This window comes from Notolabrus celidotus, chromosome 21 (genome assembly GCF_009762535.1).
Source record: "Notolabrus celidotus isolate fNotCel1 chromosome 21, fNotCel1.pri, whole genome shotgun sequence".
Classification (NCBI taxonomy): Eukaryota; Metazoa; Chordata; class Actinopteri; order Labriformes; family Labridae; genus Notolabrus; species Notolabrus celidotus.
Genome location: NC_048292.1, coordinates 20975206 through 21000847, shown reverse-complemented (window position 1 = coordinate 21000847; position 25642 = coordinate 20975206). Strand labels below are relative to the sequence as shown.

Here is a 25642-nt window from a genome sequence, read left to right as displayed (position 1 = left end):
AGCATCCTCCCTGCTGCAGGACACAAAAGGATTTGAGCAGATAAAGCTCCCCTCCGGTCTGGACCATCTGTCCACACGCAGGGTCTGTTAGCACAAAGGCTGTATGCTAGCACTGCTGCCCTCTGACGTATGCTAATGATGACACTGATGCATGTCCCTGTTGACTTATGCTAACAATGCTATGCCTGGGTAATGGGCAGATAATGGTGTGCGCTAGTTACAATGCTAATTTAAGCACTGATGAACCCTACTTCCTGAAAAAGGCTTTTGAACGCACCACTTTTACATGATGTTAAAAAATCAATTCATTACGTTAGTGCGACTTCAACTGGACTTTTAAAACAAATGAAAACCTGTAAATTCATACTAAAACAATTTTTGAATATTTGAATAATAAAGAATCATATAGTTTATTTGACGATTGTCTTGTCTTAAAAATGTTTACTTTCTCTTGTTTGTACTAGCACCTGGTAGTAATGTAGCACAGCAGTCTGACTGTGGTTGTAGGGTGTCATTAAACACCACAAAATGTCCATAATAATACGATAATATTCCAGATAACAGAAGAAAGCATGAGTGACAGTTGCCGTTGAAATAAGTGCGTCTCCGTCCACAGTTTGCACGGGCTTCGATATGGAAATAACAGCATGAATTCGTAGAAGGAAGCGGAGTAGTAAACAAGATGAAGCTATACGCCAAACAAACAATTAGCCTCTTGCTGACATATCTGTCGATTGTTTTGGTTTGTGAAGTAAAAGGTTAACAAAGAAGTTTTAATTTTTGCAGGCAGAAACTTAAACTTCTGGAAACAATGATGGAAACACTTAAAGTTTGTGATGATAGAGTTTCTAAATCAAACAAGGCTTCATGGAGGAGGACAGGAGGAGGGCGCTGGTCAAACCCTGCAGGGGGCGGAGAATGGAGTCGTGTGTGTGTGTGTGTGTGTGTGTGTGTGTGTGTGTGACCTGGCCTGGCAGTGTGTTACATTACAGCGATTCAGTCAGTGTAGCCTGGAGGAGCTGTCTGAAAGGATTACTCTAACAGGCTTAACATCAGCCGGGTGAGCAGAGAGCGAGGGGCTCAAATCTACCAGAAAGAGAGATGGACTGAGGAGGAGAGGAAGGAGGGATGAGATGTGATGGATGAAAGAGAGGAAGGAGGGATGAGATGTGATGGATGAAAGAGAGGAAGGAGGGATGAGATGTGATGGATGAAAGAGAGGAAGGGAAGATGTGGAAAGAGGGAGTAGTGGCTTTAAAATGTAGAAATACAGACAATGAGACAATAAAAATATGAGACAGTCATAATGTTGATGATAAAGATAGAAATGAAGACAAACAGGAGGAAATTGCCTTTTCACTGGTTCCCAACTTGTGGTCTAGGTCCCACTACAGGGCCACCAGAGATCTCAGAGGAGGACACGATGCTTCGTCTGCTCGGAGATTAGCAAGCTAAATTTGCACTGGAGTTTTTCTCACTTTATTTGTCAGAACATTTCTTTTTACCCATCATGCATCTATTTTTTCTACGATCCAAGAGGGGTTCAGAGGAAATCAAGTTGAGACCCAGTGTTGTAAATCTGATTGTCAGATTTCTAGGCTTCCTGATTGATCAAAAAACAATAAAGTTAATTTTTTTTATTCGAGCGGATGTTCATGACAGTTGAATCTGGATGTTGACATCAGATGGTCAGGTGGAGGCTTATTTCTCTTCAAACAAAGCTTTCAACTCCTGAGTGAGTGGACTTTAACAAGCTGTTTTAAAGTTACAGTAAGCGACGTTAGATGTGAGCTCAACCCACACAGAAGACAATAACTTACTTATAGATAAGTAGAGGAGGGCGATGATGAAGATTGAGCTTGGTGTAGTTATCTTCTGATTTGTCAGTCACTTCTATTTGTGAAAAAAAAATTTTTTTACGCAGAACAAACAAATTCAGACAAAAAACAAACATGTCAGATTATTTACCGCAAAAAACAGTGAACATAGCAACTCGTATGTACGTTGCTTTGGATAAAAGCGTCTGCTAAATGACATTGTAACATTGTAACATTGTAACATTGTAACTCGTCTAATGACAGAAACATATACCATACACATACCTATATACACACATTCATAATTATGCACATAGGCATAGATATATGTACACATATTAAAGAAAATTAACATAAACAAATAAAAAACAAATAAAGTTTTTAGTAGGGATGTAAGGATACACTCAACCCACGATTCTCTAACGTTTTTCAAGAAAACTGGATTGAACTCAAAATTTAAATAACTATTCTTTTATTTCAATTCTCAGATATGGACAGTTGCGATCTATATTTTTCCTCTTATATTTATTTGTAAACAAAGCTATCATTTTTCATTTTTAAGGTGTGTTGGAACTCAAATGAAACCACTGCACACATTTTTCCGGACCTTGCAACAAAACTAAAAATTACCATACAAAAAAACCTTGTGGGAAAATTTATAAAATAGGGAACTGGAAAGTGAACGATTCCCAAATGAAAGTTTTAAATATTAAATCAAATAAGGTAAATCTCTTAAAATAAACTGAAGTGTAGCTGATGCTCCTGGCTTTGAATTGACATGTTTTTCTTGAGGAATATCAGGGAAAGACAAAATGCTGGGCGTAGCTCAGACTGTAAACACAAAGGAGCATCCTGAACTGCTCTGTCTTCACCTGCTGCCTTCCATGTCTGTTACGCTCGACTCAGCAAGTGATGAGAGAGCAGCAAGGGACTTCCTGATGTTAAATAAGCGGAGTGAAATGCAGATAGCCCCTGATACAATTAAAAATAATGTCACAATACAAATTTTGTTGACTCGATTTTAATCCACCCTTATATGTACTGACTTTTTACCGTCTTGTGATATATCCTTACACCCCTTGTTTTTAGGTTCTCTGCTTCTTGGCAGCTCGAGCTTTACAGCTTGGAATTTGTATTTTATCCAATGAATCTTGAGTTAGAGCAGGTTTAGTTTAAGAGTTTAAAGTTTTGTTTATATGTTTACATAGATTTATTTGCCCCGCCTCCATGGGTTTACTTCAGATCATGCAGTCCAGGATCAGAGCGCACAGCAGGTCTGTTCATCGTCGTGGAGGAAGAGGAAGAAAATTAAATGTTCAACACTTGCGTCATTTGCACCGCCGGACAAAAACTTGCCTCTACCCGTGACTTTTCATGTAATTCACAACCACGAATGATTTCATGCGCTTTTGTTGTGAATGCCCCATTTGAGTTTGAGTCTTGTTGAACTTTTTGAAGGACTATGGATTCTGCAAAGCGAGATGTCTGACTCTGCAGAACATTTAAAGCAGCGTCTCAGAACTGGACGTCCTTCCATTGGAAGAAGCCGGAGATAACAATAGTGAAGGATTAAGTTGAAGGTCCTGACAGAGACCTGAACCTCTCAGGAAGTCAAGTGTCAGGGCTGAGGCGTGCTCAGAGCTGGAGTGGCTGCCATGTGCTCAAGACAAAGATCAGGGTCCGGAGATGAGGGGTGGGTGTTTAGGGGATGAGGGGTTGAGATGATGATGGATGGACTACTGGAACCTCACGACCTCTGAGGATGCTGCGAGCTGCTCAGCGTCTGCAGCAGCTAAATGAGCGGTTGATCTTTGGAGGCGTGAGGACCCGTTTCACCCCCTCTTCCCCCCGCTGACCTTTGGCCCTTAGCTCCATATGCTCTCTCTGTGGGAGAGGACAGAGACAAAAGAGAGGAGGGAGCAGATTGGGGTTTCAGAGAGGACGTGATGGTTCAGGGTCGTCTTTATTCCTCAGATTTAAACTCACTTATTTATTGTGCTTCAAACTAACACAACGTGCAGATTTACTCCTCCAAACCCGGCCGGTTGTTTCTCTGAGCTTCTGAATGTCACATCACGTCCTTCAGGCGCTCAGCAGTAGATTTAGAAATGTCATTGAGTTCTTTATTGTAGCTTGAGGCTGTCATAACGCAGCCTGCAGCAGCATGAGACAACATGTCCCGATCCCGATTTCAACGATCAGAACAAGACTGATTTTTTACATCATGCTGTCACTGAGCACAATTTGCAGCTGAATGCAAACACACAAGTAATGTACAGACGGAATGCAACGGAGCGGATCCAGTGGAAGTTAACACATTGACTAGAGTAGAAACCTATCAGATCCGGTGCTGTGATGGAGTGGAGACGGATCTGGTGGAATTTGGCGGTATAATTTGGTGAAGCGTGCTTGTTGTCCTGATAGTTTAACTTCTGTGGCGGTGTTGGCGTCCATGTAGAAGCTGCACAATTCTGACCACAAGTTAATCCTGGATGCTGGGTTGTTTCCTGCAGCAGCAGCTTGGAGGAATATTTGGTCAGTCTCTGTTTGCAGAGGTTCAAAGCTCACTCAGAGTTCATGCAGAGATAGACGGTCTGCAGAGACTCAGGAGAAATCAGTCACTGAGTTTGTTTTGAACCTTTTAGTGAGCTTACATGATGTTCGTGTGTTAACTGCATTTAGTGATTCATCCTCAGTCAGTACGAGGTAATGATGAGTTCAAAGATTTATAAATGGACTTTCGCTCCAATGAAGGATTGCTTCTCTTCTCGTCTCATGAGCTGTCTGTATCGTCTCACCTCTGGTTGTTCCTGTTCTCTCTGCACTCAGCATCAGGTGATTCAGAAACACGGCGAGGTCATGACTCTGGGAAAACAAGCCATCCTGTTCCTGACCACGACTGAAGCCTCAGTGATAAATAAGCTTGTGTTTGTTCTCATTGATTGCTGATTGTAACACAACACCTCACACACACAGAGATGACACCGGCCCACACAGCGGTGCAGCGGCGTGCAGCGCGGTGTTATGTCAGGCTGTAAAGCTGCTTACATAACTGTGATAGGTTACACAGCGGTAACTAAGGCCCCTCATGACAGATTAGACCCTGCTGACTGTGAGACACGCTGGACACACTCTGGATTATGATTCACACACACACACACACACACACACAGAGCATTACACAGCTGAGATGAAAAATATTTTTATTATATAAACAATTTTCAGGCTAATAAACAGCACAGCGCCGGATTAACTGAGCTCTGAAGGCATTTAGATTCTGCAGGAACACGCAACCTGAGCATGGAGCTCGATGTGACAAAATTAAAACAACTTTTATTTTATCACTTGTGTTTTTATTTTACTGTAAATATGATGAACAGAAGGTGTAAACTCATAGTTTTCATATTTCCAATGTTACCTGAAGGCAACATGGCTGAGAATTAGTTAGGCATCTTTGTAGTGATGTCACTAACAATGCCACGCCCCATTTGGATGCCATGCCCCCCAAAAATCTGCAGCTTAATAGAACAGTGTTGAATAAAGTAAGTTAAATTTCTGCTTTTCATTTTGGGTTGAATTTATTTTCGTATTTAAGAAAGTAGGGAATAAAGCTCCGCGTTTGAATGTCTATTTTTCAGAACTGTTAATTATACTTTTAAAACTTTTCAAATTTGATTTATAGTTCAGGAAATCATAAGAGGAGCTTGATACAGAAAGTAAACACCTCATGTTGAAGCCCTTATCTTGAAGCCAATAACCTGAACAGTTAGTGGTGTTATTGCTTCTTTAACTGGAGTGATTATGTCTGCAGCCGAGGTGATAAAAACATCACATCATGACTCACTGCTGATGCCATCGTGAGCACGACACACTCAGTGTTGGAGCGTCCACGTCGCTCTGCGGTACTCTGCACAATCACACTATCAATGAATGAATCAATCAGACTTAATTTGTAAAGCATTTTATACTACAATATTGTAACACCAAGTGCTGGACATAAAATAATAATAATTAGAATAATTTAAAAATACAAAAACACCCCAACAATCCATATATAAGGTTAACAACATGATATAAAAAAGAATTAAGCTAAATAAATAAAAAAGTTGCTGAAAAACTGAGGAAACATTATCATGATATCTTAATGAGGAAACACTTAAAAGATGTTTAAACTCAAGACAGGAAATTAAACTCACCAAAATAAAATAAATAGACAAAATAAAAAAACAGAGAATAGTTAAACTGGTAAGAGAAGCTAAATTGCTAAATGACAAGTAAAATAAAACAGAATAAAATATTAAAGTACTGAGAATAAAAAAAATAAAAATAACTGGAAAAAATGATAAAGTCAAATTAATAACTAAATAAATAAAAGAATAATCCACAAAATATATCTAAATAAATACAAATTAAAAATAAAGTAACTAGACGATATGTGTATTTATAGTAATTTAAAAAAAAGACAGTATATAACTTTTAAAATAGACTGAAATTTGAACTAGTGATTTACATGATAGGTCCTGAGTTTGCTTTCAAAAATATTGATATTCTAGTCGGCTGTGTGATATGATAAATCCTCTTCATCATGATTCCAGCTTTTATGTGTGTTTTCTCTTTTTAATGCATTAATAGATTAAGACAATCTGTGCTGATGTTAAGTTAAGCTTCTGGACTACTGTAGTCAATTTGCTGTAATTTGCCTCAAGACATTTGTCATAAACTTCAATAATTATTAGAATAATTTAAGAATACAAAAAGACCACATAATGCATATACAAGGTTAGGAACATGATATAAAAATAACTAAATTAAATAATAAAAGAGAAGTTGCTGATGAACTGAGGAAACGCTGTCATCGCATCTTAATGAGGAAACACTGGAGGTAAAATAAGATATTAAAACTCAACACAGGAAATTAAACTCACCAAAATAATAAAAATTAATAAGATAATAAAACACTAAAATATTAAACCAGAAAGAGAGACTAAATTGCTAAATGGCAATTAAAATAAACAGAATAAAACATGAAAATACTGAAAATAAAAAAGATAAAAATAACTGGGAAAAATGATCAAATCTAATTAATAACTAAATAAATAATGAATAATAAAATAATCAACCAAAAATATAAATAAATACAAATTAAAAGTAAAGTGAATAAATACAATATTTAAATTAAGACAGTATATGACTTTTTAAATAGACTGAAATTTGAACTAGAGAATAACATGGTAGATTTCATAAATCCCCTTCATCATGATTCTAGCTTTAATATGCATTTTTCCTTTCAATGCATTAATAGATTAAGATAATCTTGTCCTAACATTAAATTAAGCCTCTTGACTACTGGAGTCAATATTGTGTAATTTGCCTCGAGACCTTTTGTCCTAAAATTCTACTAATGGAAACACTTGAATCAGGAAATTGAAAACAATCAGGACTAACTATCGTTTACTGGATACAGATTGAAGTAGACTTGTTGTTTTGCTGGTGTTGTCTGCCCGGTCGCTGCACACTGTCTGGACTTCGATTCCTCCGTGATTGAGCTCCAACTCACAGCGACCTCCGGCCTGAGTGATAAGAGCCGAGTCAACAAAGCATGACCGCTACCAGATAAGACGGTCTGTGTCAGAGTCTCTGCAAACTTTATTTGTTTGTGTTGAAGCAGAAAAAAGATTGAATTATCTCTGCGTCGCCCCCTCCACCTCCTCTCTCCACCTCCTCTCTCATCCTCCTCTCTCATCCTCCCCTACGGCTGTACAAACCATTTCGTCATTTGCACAGGAAGGTGAGAATCAAACCAGTGAGGTGTGTAATGAAGCCACCTATCTGTGACCTCCCTCGTCTGCAGAAATACCCGACTGGTGGATCTTACAGACCGCCTGGAGCTACGAGCCGAGCCATAGTCAGACAACAGACCGCAAAGACTCATGCTTGCATCAAATTTCCTTTCCTTCAGCCTCATGACACAATACATCAAACTGAAGCTATCCAATAACGAGTCACAGATAATTAGCATAATTAGCATTATTAGCATTATTAGCAGGGGCTCAGGACAGCAGGGGATTGGCCCGGCCTCATTATGTCACCACACACAGCCGCTCAGATTAAACGTGATCAACAAACCAAATCTCTTCCAGCAGCAACATCAGCACCAATTAATCCACGCTGACTGTGTGATGGACTCTGGCTCACGTTCGGCCCCGCCCAGAAGAAGCACACACACACACACACACACACACACACACACACACACACGCACACACGCACACACACACACACACACTGAACGCAGAATCAGGTTATGTAATTCGGTGGACTTGTCGAGACAGATTAGAGAGATTGAGCAGATTTTTCTGATCCAGCGGATGGATTGTTTTTCCCGGCGGAGTGAAGGTGAAACGTGACTAGACGAAAATCTGAAATCTGACCGGAGCAGCACAGGACGATGGGAAAATTAAGAGTTCCAATGTGGCGATGGAGATTAGATCAGGGGTTCCCAAACTTTTCAGCCTGTGACCCCAAAAATATAGGTGCCAAAGACTTGCAACCGCCACTGTCCCTCAAAGTCATTAAATGTGTCTTCATTTAGCTGGTCTGCAGAGAATTAGCCTACCTATATGAGCATGTGTCTGTTTCCTGTGCTGTCTTACTTAAACTACTGCTACTGATGCTTTTGATAATTCACTGTTCACTAACCCTTAACTTAAGAGTCATCTTGCAAAAAGAAAGGCAGAAAACTCATTACATTTCCTATTTTCAAGTTTTTATTTCAAGTTGAGCTACTATTTCTGTCGATATTTTTTACTTCAATGGGTAAAATGTACTATTTTTAGATCAATAAAAAAAAAAAAACATTCTGGAAGACATCTCATAACCCCCCATTTGAGTCTCCTGACCCCCCAGGGGGTTCCGACCCACACTTTGGGAACCCCTGGATTAGATAGTTAGATATCTTTACTGCAACAGAATACAGACACTTCAGGGACACTAAAAACTGTTGAGAAGGAAACTTGAGTACCTTTACATCAGACTTCCTCCAGATCCCTGTCCGTGACCGCCCGATAGTTTGAGTCATGTGACCCAGGTTTTCCTGTGGTAATTACTGAATCAAGGATTCTCCTCCTCCTCTCCTCATCCATGTTGCCTTTCTGGTCCTCTGAAAACCTCTGACCTGTTGACTCCAGGCCTGGTTCCGCTCATCATGACGGTTTGTTGTTGTAGTTAAGTGAAATACGATCTGATGATAACACAGAGTGTTTTATTCTGAAAATTAACCAGATGTTTTCATTTTGTTTTGGTGCCTGACTTCCTGTCCCGCTCAATCTGCTCTGTTGAGATTGATGCGTCGTCAAAAATGGAAGTCTTGCGTTTCTGCTGTGGAAGAATTCGGATTGTTGGAGCTGAGACGGAGATGAAACCCAAAAGAGCGGAGTTGAAACCATCAGATCCGTTAATAAGACCTGCTGTATCTGAGACGTTGATTTTGGGTTGAAACAAACTTCAGTATTTGATACCTGAGGAAAGAAACTGTTCTCTCCTCATCGCCTCAGTGACCCCGGATGTTTCTGTTTAGATCAGCTGTGTGTGAACAGATGTGTTTCAGATGCATTCTTAGTCAGGCAGGTTTGCATTTAGCGCTTCAGTGAGTTGTACCTACTGAAATGCATATTAGACAACAAGCAGACTCACAAATACACTAAATCCATAATAAGAGAATATTTGTGTCAGGCTGTGATACTTTAGTCAGAGTGATTCTTCCCTGAACAGATACAGAAGTCTCTCTGAGGATGAAATAAATCACTCAGGAGCTTCTGTGCGGTCGTATTGATCCAAAGTTTCGCTCTGATCTCTGCAGAACTTTTCGTCAGCTCCGTCTTTAACTCTCTCTCCCGTGAGCTCCAGATTTGGAAGGACATCCTCTGCTTGCGGTGTCGTCTTTTTTCCTCGTCATCTCTCCGCTCGCATTAAATCAGCAGTCCTGCTCGAAGGCTGCAGCGTGAGACGCACGGCTGAAGTAGCTTATGCAACTGTCCTCCATGTCATGCTCACGCTCGCGGCCTTTTGGACAAACGAGTCCCTGTCTGTTGCTCGCTCTGACTCCAAACGTTACAGTTTTACTGTGCTCAGAGGGGAGCACAGAATAAAACTTTATTTGGAACACGTTTTACTCTTACAAGAAATATGTTAACACACTCCAGGGTTCACTAGAGATGATGTAACCTCCATTAGCAGCAGCCTTTAGCCTTTTCTGTGCGCTCGCAGAGTTAAGAGCGCATTTAAGAGGATGGATAATTTCACTGAAGGAGGCTGATGAGCCGAGGAGAGCTTCCCCGCTCACCTCCTCCCCCTCACTCACTCACTCACTCACTCTCCTCTCCCCCTCTCATTACGGGATGTAATTTATGTCCTCTGTCAGCTGGCTCCGCTCAAAAGCATTTAGCGTTGTTGTGTTTCCTCAGACTCTTTCCAAACAGAAAAGACCGTACTCTATGTTCTATTATTAACAAAGACCCAACATCATGACAGGATAAGATCCAGTCCCATCTTACAGACAGGACTCAGACTGATCTCATCTTAATCCACCATGAGCAGAGCACACATCTGCTGAGGCCGTGTTGGAGAGAGGGATAGAGGGAGATGAAGAGAGAGAGATGATAGTGGTGAGACGGATAGTAGTCATTGTAGCAGCTGGAGTCTGGCACGTCCACAGCAGCAGAGATCCAGAGGAACCCACGAGACAAGGGAGCTCAGGGACTCCAGAAAGGTCTATGGTTAGTAACTTTAATGGGACAGGAAGAGTTAAAGTAAGAGACAGAGAGAGAGAAAGACAGGATCCCAGTGTATCAGTCTAGGCCTGCAGCAGCACAACTAAGAGCTGGTCCAAGCTCTGACTAAGCTTTATCAAAAAGGAAAGTTTGAAGTCTACTCTTAAAAGTAGAGAGGCTGTCTGCCTCCTGGACCCTGACTGGTAGATGATTCCAAAGGAGAGGGGCCTGATAACTGAGGGCTCTACCTCCCATACTACTTTTAGAGACCATTAAGAGCTTTGGAGGTCAGTAGAAGGACTTTAAATTCTAGTCTAGATGTTCTGAGCTGAGTGAGAACATGCAGGCCGTATGTTCGCCTCCCTGCAGTCGTGTTGTTGGATTCACTCTCTGTGTTGTCCCGTCAGCTAGAACAGAACAGCTGTATAATAAACATCCACAGCTGTCTGCTCTCCTCCTCCTCCTCCTCCTCCTCCTCCTCTTCTTCTCTCCGTCTCTCATTCCGTCAGTCTGTTTGTTATCCTGATTTCTTCTCTGCCCTTTACTCCGAGCTCGTCTCCCGCACCTCTCAGTCTGCTGTCTCTTTGTTTCCCTCTCTGTCTCTGATAATCACCCCTGCTGTGTTCTGCCGCGTGTCTCCATGTGACGCCTGTTTCGCTCGCTCTTCATCCTTTTTATTCGCTCAGACACATCGGAGCTCATCTGAAGCTGCGTATGTAACTACAGCTGACAGAGATCATGTTCTGCATCCCCCACATGTCTGTCTGTGTTTGCTAACTTCACATAAAGTTTGAGATTCTGTGCAGGCATAATCTCACATCTCAAAGAGCGGTCAAACATTTCGAAATGTTTTATCATTAGTTACTCAAAAAAAGATGGAAATCAAACTTTTCTCTGTTTTTGGGAGCTTATCACTTCCTGTTTCTACCCTACAGCTACACTGCAGCCAAACGCTACTTTAAAAACATGACTTTACACTGAGGATGCACGATCGCTAATGATATGGTTGCATGATTATTATTCCTTCATTACGTCTTTCTCTGCTAAAAGCAACCAATAAAAGCTGCTTTCATTTACTCAACAAGCTTGCACATGCTGACAGTCAGTGGCGCTATGCGATTCGACAGAGAAGAAGAACAAGCGCAGCTGCAACGATGCGACGAGAGAGTAAAGATGGCGTCCCCGATGTGGATGTTTCTCATGTTTCAGAGAATGATGACATGATTGCAGTTTTCAGAGGAGGATATAAGTCCTCAAGTTTTAACCAACATTTTCTTAAGTCACCTAAAAAGTCGTCATAAAGAAGGTGTGTTGAAGGAATAAGAAGTAGGGATGGGCAATGATTTTCAAAAATTCGAATATTCGTTCGCTTTTTAAAAATTTAAGAGTTACTTTGAATATTTTCTCATTTTAAAGTACAATTTTTCATAGTTTTTACCGCTGCCTGGTTGTAATACGGTATTCCTGCCAGACGGTGGCTATAGAGCGTATTAAAGCTGTTCGCTAACCGCATTCAGTAACAGAAGAAGAAAAATGCTAACCACAATAAATGGCGAAAGAAGAAGAAAACACTAACAACAGTCGCCGCGATTTTCTCCGTTTCTGAATCTCACATTACTACACACGTATTTCCAGAGACTGAGCATGACTGTTAAATGTAAACACACATGCCACGCTGCGTCACAGAAACACCGACAGAAAGATTGAGACAGACGCCGATAGTGCCGCTAACAGCATCTCGTCCTGCTGCTGGTTAACGCGACTGTCAAACAAACAGGCTGTTAATGGGACAGATGCGTGTATATGTGTGTGTATGTGTGTGGAGGGGGGTGGGGATTATTTGAATAATTGTCGAATAGATGCCAATGATTATTGAATAGTATTTTGGCTTGAAATGCCCATCCCTAATATGAAGCAGCAGTAGCTGCAGCTAGCAAAACAATAAGAAAACGCCAGAGCTGTAGCGCTGATTTAGCTAACATTGGAGAGCTGCAGAAGTTTAGCAGAGACGATGCAAAGTTAAGGACGTAGTGACATAATCAGAACTTCAGTAGATTCTTCGAAAACTTTAAATCTACGTGTCCACCAGTGAAAACAGAAGCTTTCTTTTTCTTATAAAGGTTGGCGTCTCTCTCTGCGGGAGGTAAAAGCCAAATATTTATGTTGACGTTTTAAACCTTTCCACCTGTGTATCCCTGAGTGTCTCAAAAAAAAAAGCGTTATAATGTCGTGAAGACGGACGAGATCTGAATCACCTGACGGTCCAAATAATGAACTTTAACATGAACTCATCATTTCATTGAACACTGAGTGACTCATGTCAGACACGTCATCCTCACCGCCTCATTACCTCCTCTCAGCTGCTGTCAGACCAGCTGCCCTGTGCTGACAAACACACACACACATACACACACACACACATACACACACACACACACACACACACACACACACGCACATGCACACAGATCAGATAGCTTCTTCCTGCCTGCTTGAGATAGTTTTTCTTCTTCTTCATATGTCTCTCATAGAGCTCTCTGTTTAGTGTTTTTAACAGAAAAGGGTATTTTCCACTCAGCTCATTCAAACAACAGAAGTTACTCTTTAATGTAGTAAAAGCTGTTAAAAAACAATCAATGTATGGTTATTAAACATTTAAAATGTTAAAAACAATTTTCAATTTTATATAATTCACACAAAGCCCAAATCAACTGAACATCACCAGATGTGTTTAAACCTGCTTTTATGTGTATGACTCATGTAGGTGATGTTAAATCGTCACAGCTGAATCAAAACCAAGTATCTCAAATATGTTTGTGACTCGCCTCAGAAGGCTGAATTATTGAGTTCAATGTTAAAAACTGATCCAAAGTGCTTATAGAACAGATCAGTGAAAAACAAAGAGTCTGTATTAAATGTCTGACAGAAACGTCACTCATAATGAAAATAAAAGTCTGGATTTGTGACCATTTTATCCTGAAACATCGAGTCAACACATGAAGAGATGTAAACATCACATTTCACCTTGTTTCATTCTTTAATAACAGTACAGTAAACTCTAGCGTGTGTCGTTTGTTGTGTCGGAGCTGTAGCTTCAGTTGATGACCTCTGCTACCTGGATGTAAAAGAGCACAGTCACATGTCATCTGGAAGCGCAGCGTTGTTTCTCAGTATGTTGATCTAGTAAATGGAGATAAAGTTGTTTGTAGGCTGTGTCTGGTTAAACTGACTTATAACCACTCCACCAGAGCAATGAGGAACCAGCACAGGCATGAGGATGCTAACCTGCAGGGGGTTAACAAAATAATGAAACCAATCAATCAAATTTCAAACAGTTGGTGATAAAATAGGACCTCCTTAAAATCAGGTGTTTTGGTGTAAATAAGAGCATAAATAATAAGAGAAAGAACAAAATAAGTGTTTTAATTCATAAACTATAACATGATCAAACTGTGACTCCATTTTAGACTGGTACAGGCTGTAAAGAGTTTAACTGGACTTTGTTTTGTGTAGTTTTCGCTCGTCATGACTTCAGTTTGTGTTTTAATCTACAGCAGAGCTCTCCTCCCGCTGGCAGTCTGCTGACTCGGTCAACTCGGTTGTGTCATGAGTGAGGAATGCTGGACTCGTGCCGCCGTGGCGATCACAGATTAACGGGCACAAATGGACTCACGGGGACTCATTTTTTCCTCTTAATCCCTCAGAGCACGGACGTGACAATGAGTTATAATGATGCAGATGTAGACGCCTCCTCTTTACCCCTTTCATCGCTGTGTAGAGGTTATGAGTCACACTTTCACCAGTCATCCAGGTGAATATCAACGCTGCAGTTCCTCCAGTGTCCACTAGAGCGTGTCTCCTGCTGTGAGTCAGTCCCCATAGAGCCCCATGTTAAAATGTTACAGCAGAAATAAACATGTTTACAGCCTGGTACAAAAACAGTTTGGGTCTCTATAGCTAATTTCTCTCTTCATGACAACTGTACGGCTGAATTTATATACAACTCACCTGTTTACAGCAGGTTATTACCCGGCTGTGTTCAATACTTGATTCTGATTGGCTGAAACCCCATAACAATAGAAATAAACACCAGGGACAACTTGATCACACATGTCATATACAATCAGTCTGCAGAGAGGAGAATAGAACTGAACGGAACAGAACAGATCAAAGCAGAATAGAACAGTGATTCTTTCCAAACAGCAAAAGAGACACCAGAAATGACCATGACAACTGTACGGCTGAATTTATATACAACTCACCTGTTTACGTTAGATTAAGTATTAAAGGCAGGTAGGATTAGGGGCATGGCCTCTTTGAGTGACAGGTGGGAGTTGCTAGCTGTCTGCTTATTGCCCCCTCAGATAGTAATAGAGGCTCATCATACAGATACAGAGCAGCAGCTCGTCCACAAACACAGTCAGGTGACGATGAGTCATACTGGAAGGACCCCTGGGAGCAGCCGGAGTATGTGCCTGAATGAAACGACCCCTGAAGACCCGTCCTCCTCTCTTCTTCGCTCTTTGTCACTCTGAAGTGAACATAAGAACAAAGATGCATGACAGGGCGATGACATCACCACATTAACCAGCCAATAAGGCTCTGAATAGAGCCAACTTGACCCTGGCTACTCCAAGAACACTGGACCTTTGTAACACACACACACAAAGACACACACACACACACACACACACACACTCTCTGTGACTCATTCCTGCAGCTCTGATCCCCATCATGTAAAGATAATTCATAATGATTAATAGATTAGGAGGTGTTAACTGCCCATGCTTCATCAACAACAACCCCCCCTCCATCTTTAGTTGTCCTGTTGCCAAGGCGACAGATGGGTGTTGCTCTCGCCCAATCAGTGCCAGGCGTTGGCAGCCGAGCTTGGTGCGGGAGGCGCTGGCTCCTTTTAGAGACAACCAAGAGAGTGTGTGGTGCATAAATGAGCTGTTTGGATGCTTTGTATGTGTGTGTGTGTGGGTGTGTGTGTGTGTGTGTGTGTGTGTGTGTATGTGTGTGCGCGAGGGGGGTACAAGGCCGGCTGCCCAGTTGCAGCAGGTGCTGCTGGTGGAGCTCTGTGTGCAGGAATGTGTTGGTGAAGCCAAACAGACGAGTGTTAGAGGGCCGTAGATCAGCTCCTTCTGGTTGGTGGTGAAGCTCCAGCTGTGACAGGGATTGTTTTTGGTTTCTGACAGACAGAGCTGAAAAAAACAGCCGTGTGTGAGTTCATGTGGAGGAGTTCTTTCGCTAGCCTGCACCGTGCTGAAAGCCTTAAAGTCAGGGAATAACCAAGTGCATTTTAAAATAGAAACATGGTCACCAAAGGGCTGAACAGGAAGATAAAGAAGCAGCAGAGGTTTAAGATTTAAAGGTGTGGGGGGGTAAATCCTTTCATAGCTTTGGGAAGCAAAATGAGCACATAAAGCTTTAAAACAAGAAGAAAGAGATGCTAACTTAAACAGAGTGAGGATGTAACGATACAGAAGAAGTGCTTTTGTGATCCTGGACGGCGTACGCTGGCTCTGTGTCTGTGTTGATGCTCCATACGTCATATGTAGACGGAGGTTCTGCAGAATTTTAGTTTAGTGTTTGTGAAACTTGCATATTACATGAGTCATGATCGACTTCCTTGTGTTTGCAAAACTCCAAACTGCTCTCCCATAACATTGTTTTCACTTTGCTTGCAGAGAATAGAGTTTTATCCACACTCGCTACTTCTGATTTGAGACATGGCTTATACTGCCACCTATAGCCTTCATCTTGCACTGCACCATAAAGTTTGCTATAGACTCTGTCACACGTGCACAGATTCATCTATCGGCGAGGAGAACATGACGACATTTTGTATGTTTGTGCAGTGAAGCGTCCTCTTGCTTCTTAGTGCACCATCTTCTGGGTAAAAAGTTGCAACACACTAAATACCTCTTTGCATTTTATACTGGTGTTAAGGGATGTAAGGATATATCACAAGACGGTAAAAAATCGATACAAATAAGGGTGGATTAAAATCGATTCAACAAAATTTGTATATATCTGAGAATTGAAATAGAATAATATTTATTTAAATTTTGAGTTCAATACAGTTTTATTGAAAAATGTTCGAGAATCATGAGTGAATCGTATTGTGAACCAAAAAAAGTGGGTTGATTGTATCCTTACGTCCCTACTGGTGTTTTATTTGGACAGAAATTTAGACAGCTGCAGAAAAAAAAGGAATTGAAAGTAGGTCTTGTACGCTGAAACTTGCAGCTAAAAAATAAAGACCAACATAATGTTTGACGTGTTAGCGCCCCGTGAAAAGACAGAAGCTCTTGCGTGGTCCCAACTACTCGCCAAATGACACCAGGAGTTCGAGACAAAACGTGAGCTAGTTTTATTACACGCTGACGACAAACTTAAATGAATAAAAGAAAGATGCTAAAACGATGGCATTGTCTGATTGGGAAAAACTGGTGATGTTTCCTCAGCTGTAACATCTTTATCGTCTGCCACCATGTCTGTACACCTCTACGAAAGAGACGTACAGACAATAAGGAGAGAAGTTGAAGGCAGACAGCGCCCTCTGCTGTTTAAAAAAGGATCATGGATCATTTTTCATGTCAGTGATTTTAACAATCTCTTACGTGCACTGGTTTGTTCGTGTCTTAGAGGCTTTGTTGCATCCTGGCCGCAGATAACTCAGCTCCTGCTGCTTCACCTGATGAAGTGCACTCTGGATTGCTGCCTTTGAAGAATATAACACACTGACTGAATTTGAAGAGTCATATTTGTATGTATGATGCGTTCCTCTTCTCGCTCCGCTGAGTGATGGACGGAGGTGTGAATCCCTCTGCAGGGGACCATAATTAATGGATGATGAGTTTTACAGATTTTCACTTTCAGTTCTTCCTGAGCTCGTCATGAAGTGTTTGTTTGTTTGTTTGTTTGTTTGTTTGTGTGAGCGTTGGTCTTCGTGTCCGCTCTCGTCCTAGTTGTGTTCACTCTGCAGGCTCTTTGTGCGTGCTGTGCAGCACGGCGTTCACGCACGGCTGCCTCGGCGTGTTGAAGAGAGTTTAATGTATTCAGCAGATATTCAGGATATTCACAGACCAGATGCTTTTGAAGTAGCTCAAGACGTACCAGCTCCCTGGGGACAGTGCATGATAACTCACACACACGCACGCACGCACGCACGCACGCACGCACGCACACACACACACACACACACACACACACACACACACACACACACACACACACACACCTGTCACACACACACACACACACACACACACACACACACACACGCACACATACACACACACACACATGTAAATCTGCAGGGTTGGAATGAAAGAAACAAAGCCTGTCAATCACACACACACACACACACACACACACACACGCAAACACATTCATACATTCTCACACACACACACACACACACACACACACACACACACTCATGGAGCGTCTGATCAGCTGGTCGAGCGGGGCAACAGGCTTCACATACATAATGCATCAGAGTCTGCAGCCGACATATGATTACTTTCTCTCTCTCATTCTTTTATATGTGTGTGTGTGTGTGTGTGTGTGTGTGTGTGTGTGTGTGTGTGTGTATGTGTGTGTGTGTGTGTGTGTTTGTGTGTGTGTGTGTGTGTTGTAATTGGGTATTTTGCCCTCAGTGTGTGAGCTTTGTCGCCTGCAGATATCAGAGTATGTGTGTTGTGGGGGCTGATTGCAGCAGCACTAAGTGATTTAAAGCTCTAATGATGTCGTCTGAAATCCCCCTCTCCCCTTAGTGTGTGTCCAGTGTGTGTGTGTGTGTGTGTGTGTGTGTGACTATTGATGGAAATGGCCTCATTATTTTGATGATCGTCTGCAGAAATCCAGAACTGATTGCTGGTGGACATGTCCACCTTTGGTCGTAGAGACGGAGTCTGCAGCCAGGAATATAAAACCCCAGATTAAAGACTCAATCTGAGGATGATTTCTCTTAATAGTGTTAATCAGCTGTACAGCTCGCTCTTGAGTTGTATTTCCATTATGCCTCAAAGTCCAAATTATCCCTAAAAATAGTTGATATCAGCTGATCGGAGGAATCACTCAGCGATGAGATGGAACGAACATCACAGCTCTGAGTGTCTGTTGGACTGTTTTCACTTTCTGGTTTAAAATATTTCCACACTGCTGACATTTACGCCACAAGGTCGCCAATGCTAATGTAGCACACATTACCTGTATTTAAATGGACGTAGTCTACGTGACGTCACCCATCTGTTTTGAAGTCGATCATATTGTAAATGCTGAACTCAACCTAACTTCTGTGGAGCTAGTGTTAGATAAAGAGGTGGGCCTTTAGCTTCCTCACTAACAGCTACAGTGTTCCCGCCTGTCAATCAAATCACCACACCCTTATTTGGGCAAAACTCGTAAGTTTAATATCTTTAAAAATAATGAGTTATAATAAGGAGAAATGATCTATTCAGCCCAAAACTTTATTTTTTTATAACTTTATTTATATTTTCTTCTCATTGTTGGACTGGCAAGTACTCGTATAAACACATACATGTACACTACCAGTCAAAAGTTAGGACACCTTTTCATACAATATTTTTTCTTTATTTTAATTATTTTCATCATTGTAGATTAATACTGAAGACATCAAAACTATGAAATAGTCTGGTTTTACCATAATCTGGATTACAACAGTAGTCAAATAGGGCTATCCATTGTGTGCGAACCCTACCTCTGAACAACACAACTGATGGTCTCAAACACATTAAGAAGGCAAGTCATTCTACAAATGAACTCTTGACAAGGCTCATGTTAATTAGAAACCATTCCAGGAGATAAGATAAATACAAACCCTTGAATGTGTTGGTATTGTCAAACTTTTGACTGGCAGTGTATGTACAGAACATGCCCCAAACCACCTGACATCCGGAAAGTTGTAAAACAAGACAGGAAAATTACAAATAAAGATACAAAAAAAACAATAATAATAAATTAATAAATACTACTACTTCTACTACTACTACTACTACTAATAATAATAATAATAAAAATAATAATAATAATAATAATAATAATAATAATAATAACAACAATAGTAATAAATAAATGAGAAATGTGTAAATTACAATAAATAACAATAAATAAAGAGAATATAAGAAGAAAGTCTGTATGGAGACAAGAGAATCAAGTGCATAGTGTTCAGGCAAAAGAGCACAGAACTAGATCCAATATAATTTTTTGAACCAGGCTGTAAACATGTTTATTTCTGCTGTAAAGATCGTCTTCTTTGAATGGGTGTGTATGTGGTTTCTGGTGTTTCTGCAGCCAGCCTCTAGTGGACATTGAGGAACTGCAGTTTTTAACACTTCCGCATCGGCTTCAATTTCTCTCGGTCAGAGGTTCGATAGTTCAGATTGGAACACATGAAAGTCTCTTGCTCATCTCAAATAACAGATGAGCTGTTCTCTCATAAATGCTGGACTTTCATTTTCTCAAAACTACCATCGAGCGACAGTTCAGTTAAAACAGACTTTCAGCTACATTTTCCCGCTCAAATACATGCATTTGAAGCTTATATTTACAAGATTTATCTCTGTCAATTTATAACTCATCTCAAAGAGTACTTTTTTTCTGGAAAATGTATGACTTCAAAATTGGAGACACTGTTTTTTTCTCATCATTTTTCAGCCTCCTGTCCGGGGAGTTCTGTGGTTTTAAATCCAGGTTTAACTGTCGGCCTGTCGGATATTAAAGTGTGTAGTGTCGGAGGTGGAAACAATAGGATCAGCAGAGGCAGGAGAGTGATGCTGAATGAGAAAACACACACAAGCTCTCTCGTCTTGTCGCTGAGCTATTTCCTGCTTTGCATTTCAATATGTTGAAGCAGCAGTGAGCGTCGTCCTCAGCGGGGCGATCGGACCCTGAACACATCGAGCTGCTTTGTCAGTCCTGTGGTCTCCCATGACAACATGGGAGGAGGAGCTGAAGAGGAGGAGGGAGGTGATTGATCTACTCCTCACTCAGTTTGATGAAGAGATGCACCAAAATATCTTCTAACAAGCTGTTCAGAAATAAGAGTCAGGTGTGTGCCTGATCAGTGTGTGTTTCACTTTCTGATGCGCGCTCTTATTTAGACAGAAAAAGATTAAGCTGCAGAGGTTACAGGTCGACAAAACCGCACAGGTGTCAGAGTCGGGTAACTCCGAGTGTTTCCTGCTCTAAGCTAAGCTCTAAATAACTTTAAGATTTACCATTGTAACGTTTGAACGTCCGGAGCATCGAAGCAGCTTTAATAACGAGTGTGTTTAAATACAGACCAATATGTAATCAGCTTAATACCAGCAGGTATTGATCTAAAGACCTCTGATCATTACAGTCACTCCATCATGGCTCTGTGTGTATGTGTATGTGTGTGTGTGTGTGTGTGTGTGTGTGTGTGTGTGTGTGTGTGTGTGTGTGTGTGTGTGTGTGTGTGTGTGTGTGTGTGTGTGTTTGACCTCGTTCAAAGCCGTTTTTAATCTCCTCAGCGTTTATGTGATTTTATCAGTGAAAGTTCGAGAAATGAATGAACGAGTTGAGAGACAGACAGCTGTGATGTAAGAAGCAGATAATGCCCGTAGCTGTTTGTGTGTTTGAGTGTGTGAGAGAGAGAATTTCCTCTCCTGACTTCAGCACGTTCAAACAAAGCGACACCTCATTTCACAGAGTGACTGAAGAAGAAGATAAAAAATCCCCCTTCTACCTTTTTAAAACTCAGAAAAGCTATGACGAGCTACACGTTTGCGGTTGATCCTGGATAAACTTCTTTGTCTGCAAAATTTTAGAACTTAACAAGATATCTGTTGCAGCCCAGTTATATTAAACATTTGGATGTGTATTGAATGCGTCTCAGCAAATATTGAGTCTACATGAAGCTTGACTGTCGGGTTCCAACGCTGCTGCAGGCCTAAGTTGTCCCTCACACACTTTAACAACTTTATACTCTCATAAATATAAACTTTAGATAATAAGCACTGGATTAAGTGATGCATTTTCAAGCAGAAACCTCCAGTGTTAAAAAATTGAAAATGATATGGAAGTGTAAAAAACTGCAGTTCCTCACTAGAGTCTTGTTTCAAAAGTGAGTCAGTCCCCATAGAGCCCATGTTAAAACGTCCATTTTAACAACAGAAATAATCGTGTTTACAAAAAGAGTTTGTTATTTCTTTAACTGGAACAACAAAGCCATTTGAATATTTATAATTATGGCAAAGAGCTGTGCATAATCAGGGTCATGGCTTAGCTGACAGGGGACTTAATGCTCACCTCTTGCCTGTTTTCTAGATTAGCTGGAAGTAATCTGGAGCAAGGTTATTATAGTTTTGCATTTTTCATTAGTTTTTATTTTTATTTCGTTTTGACTTTTTGTTTTCAATTTCAGTTTAGTTTTAATTAGTTTTTGAAGCGGGTTTGCTAGTTTAGTTTAGTTTCTATTTTTTGAAAATGCTTAGTTTTAGTTTAGTTTTTATTAGTTTCAGTATTAGTTTTAGTCTTTTTTGCCTGTGTGCCTGGCCGGGGGTTAGCTTCTGTTTCAGGGTAAGGGGCCTGGCCGCTCTCTCTTGCCTTGACAAGGTATGCTAGGTTAGCCGTCTTGTGTGAGCTTTTCAAATGGACTTTAAGATTAGTGGGATTTTCCCCCTTGAGAAACATATTTTCAACATATTTTATCACCTTCCATTGCAAGGCACTTACTCCTATCAGAGACAGTCATATTCAAAGTAATCCCAAATGGGGCTCTGCCGCTTTCTCCTGACTTTCGCTGCCATTAACGCTCTGCAGGCAAAGTGTGGACGTGTGCCTGCTTGTGCGAATGAGCCAACTGAAGTGAAACTGGCAGAAAACAAACAAAAAATTCATATCCTAAAAAATAGGGAATACTGGTGGATACTCTGTAGGATAGTACTCTCCCTGGGGTGTCGGTCAGAACACACTGGACAGGAGACAGGAGGGAGCTTTAACCGTTTAGTGAATATTCTCCTTGTACAGCACAACAGTACAGCAGACCCAATGAGGCCACAGAGGAATAGGTATGAGTGTGGTCGGAAACACATCAAATAAATACACAAACATAAGGGTGATGGTCACAATATGGACACTTAGGCTAGCATTACTGACCCTCTATAGTGTTAAATAATATGGTGACTCACTGATACATCTTTAACAATAAAATAAGCAATGAACAATAATCATTGATACAGAGATAATGATTCAGATGCTACCACTACAAGTATACTAATAATCATATCACTCTAATACCACTGCCACCAATTAACCATTAACACTTATAATGATAAATGAACAGAACAGGATCATATGGGTGATTCATAATATGAGATGACGCATGCGCTCATGGCGTCTATTTTCTCTCTCGGGAGTTTTAACACACGTGAATGCTTATGGACAGGAAAAGTCAGTTCTCCGTCTCATTATACTTACTTGTTGGGCATTCACACAGGAACGGTTATAAACAGGGCAGGTAGTCGGAGCGAGAGAGTTCGTCTCGATTTAATCCCCCTGCAGTTCTGCCTCGCTGTGAGTGCGCGCGCCCGTCAGCTGCAGGCTCCGTTCGGCGCGCTCCCGCGCAGATGCAGAGAGCAGAGAGCAGAGACGTCCATGCGATCAGTCTCTGACTTTATTACATATCCACTCAAAATACTGAGTTTAAGACGAAAACTAAAGACATGTTCTCTATCATTTTAGTTTATTTTAGTTAGTTTTGTAAACTCACAATACAGTTTCAGTTAGTTTTCGTTTTTTTGTGAAGCCTCGTTTTTATTTTTATTTCAGTTAACGAAAATGTTTTTTCACCTCTCGTTTTCGTTATTTCGTTAGTTTTCGTTAACTATAATAACCTTGATCTGGAGTCAGCATTTCAGATCCTGCGCACATCATCTGTGAGCTTCATGACGCCTCCTCAGAACCAATGGGTGATATCACTGAGACTATCAATCAATCAATCAATCAATCAAGGTTTATTTATACAACACCATTCATACAAATAAAATCCAATTCAAAGTTCTTTACAGCAGAAATAAAAAATGGCAAACCATGCTACATATTTAAAACCAAGAATGGATTTTGAGGAAGAGACTAATGCACACCAACAACAATAAAATATGTTATAAAAAAAGTTAAAGCATCAAAATAACAATATAAATATAGTTCAAATTGATAAATTAAAAATGGTAAGGATAAACGTTGAAGACAAAAAAGGTACCTAAAATAGCAAAAATACTTTTTATATTCTGTATTTTTATATTTTTATATTTCCAATTTTTTATATTTCTAAATTTTTTATATTTCAGATTTTTGTTTGTTTTAATCTTTTATATATATATTTTTTATTCCTCCAACATTTGTTTTTATTTTATTTGTCTTAGTTACATTTCTCTTCAATAGTGTTTTTTTTTCTTATTTCTCCAGCACTTTGTTACCCTGTTTTGTAAAGTGCTATATAAGTAAAAACTATTAGTAGTAGTAGCAATGTAAAACTTTGCCTACATCCTTGTATGAGTGACAGTTACTTACTCCTTGATATTTTTGAGCACCTGATGTTACCTGGTGGTCAGCTACTTTGAAACCTCAGGGCCTGATACACAAAAGGTTTATGCAGCTTGAGAAGATTCTGTCTTATTCAAAAAACACATGCAAAGGGTTAGAAGATGCTTACAGCTCCTCTCCACAATCAGACGCAAAACGAGCAAACTGTATCTGCAGAACTTAACGGACATGTTGGAACTTAAATATCATCAGAGCAATATGCTTTATGAATCGCACTTGAGTGCATTACATTCTTATTGAATCCATAGCTTCAAATGCGTCCATATCCAGATGCACTCAAAGTCCATATGTGGAACGGTTTGACTCCCTGCAGTCAGCATGCTGGAGCAAAGCCAGACAGAGTAACCTTCTCTGCAGAGGTATGTCAGACATGATAAGAAGATAACTGTATCATCAGGTGAAGTCACAAACAGCAGCACCTGAGTTCAACACGAGCACAGATAAAGAGTGTAGAAACTGTAGAAACAGACATGATGTACGGAGTGATGTAAGAGGCACAGTGAGGAGGACACTGCAGAGCGAGCATAAATGTTTATAGTTATATAACACTGACTATAGAAGTTCAGCAGTGTGAAGTGTGTTGTGCATGTGTGTGTGTCCTTTGTATTTTTTTTTAAGACGATGCAAAATCTGTGCAGCACTAATTATCATGAACTTTGCACGCTGGCTGCACAAAATCACATTTTGCTCTGTTTTATCTTTGCTGAGTTAGAGTTATTATCTGCCTGACTCCTGCATTAGATCAGGGATTATTAATCTCTGCTTTGTAAACTGTACTCAGACTTTTTGGATGAAGACATCAGAGCGGCCGAGTGTGAAACGTGCTTCGTCTCAGAGGAAGTTTGGGACGTAGAGCTGCTTAAGCTTTCTAATCTCTGGCCCGGTGGCGACTCGAGTCACAAGAGCAGACATTCTCTCACAGGGATTAGCCTACAGTGAGCATGGACCAAAACCAACAGATAGATTAGCTCGTTTGTATTCTGGTGTAATCAGACATTCGCACAATGTGGGTTTGTATTCACTAAATGTGGAGCAACTTTCTGTGAACACGGTCGCATGATGCGTTTTGAGTTTGTGGAGGAGCTTTGTCGAGTCTGCGAGAGTAATCCTGGTGATGTCACAGTGATGCCATCAGGGTAATCCTGGCTTGTGCTCAGCTGAATCATGTACTGGGGTCTGGGGGTTAAAGGAGCAGGCTATAGCGGACAGAGAGGGTGGAAAAGAACTACATGCATCCAGATTCCACGTGAACTTCAGCTATTTCCTTTGCAGCATCAAGGCTAAAATGTTCACCAGACTTTAGAAGTTTCAGGACGCCATGGTGTTAATGTTTTGCACGTGCAACTTTCAGCAGAGACAGTGAGGATGCAAGATGGCTACCTCCTCAGTAACACTTTGTCCGCACTCAGCAGGAAAATCATGCACAATGATGAAACCGACTAATCATCGGCATAT

General features: G+C 40.7%; 1 protein-coding gene across 4 annotated transcripts in view; it reads left to right on the top strand.

The window, feature by feature from the left end:
- dennd5b (DENN/MADD domain containing 5B) overlaps positions 1-25642 on the top strand; it is a 71220-nt gene that overhangs the window by 5526 nt on the left and 40052 nt on the right. The gene's annotated exons all lie outside the window — the stretch shown is intronic.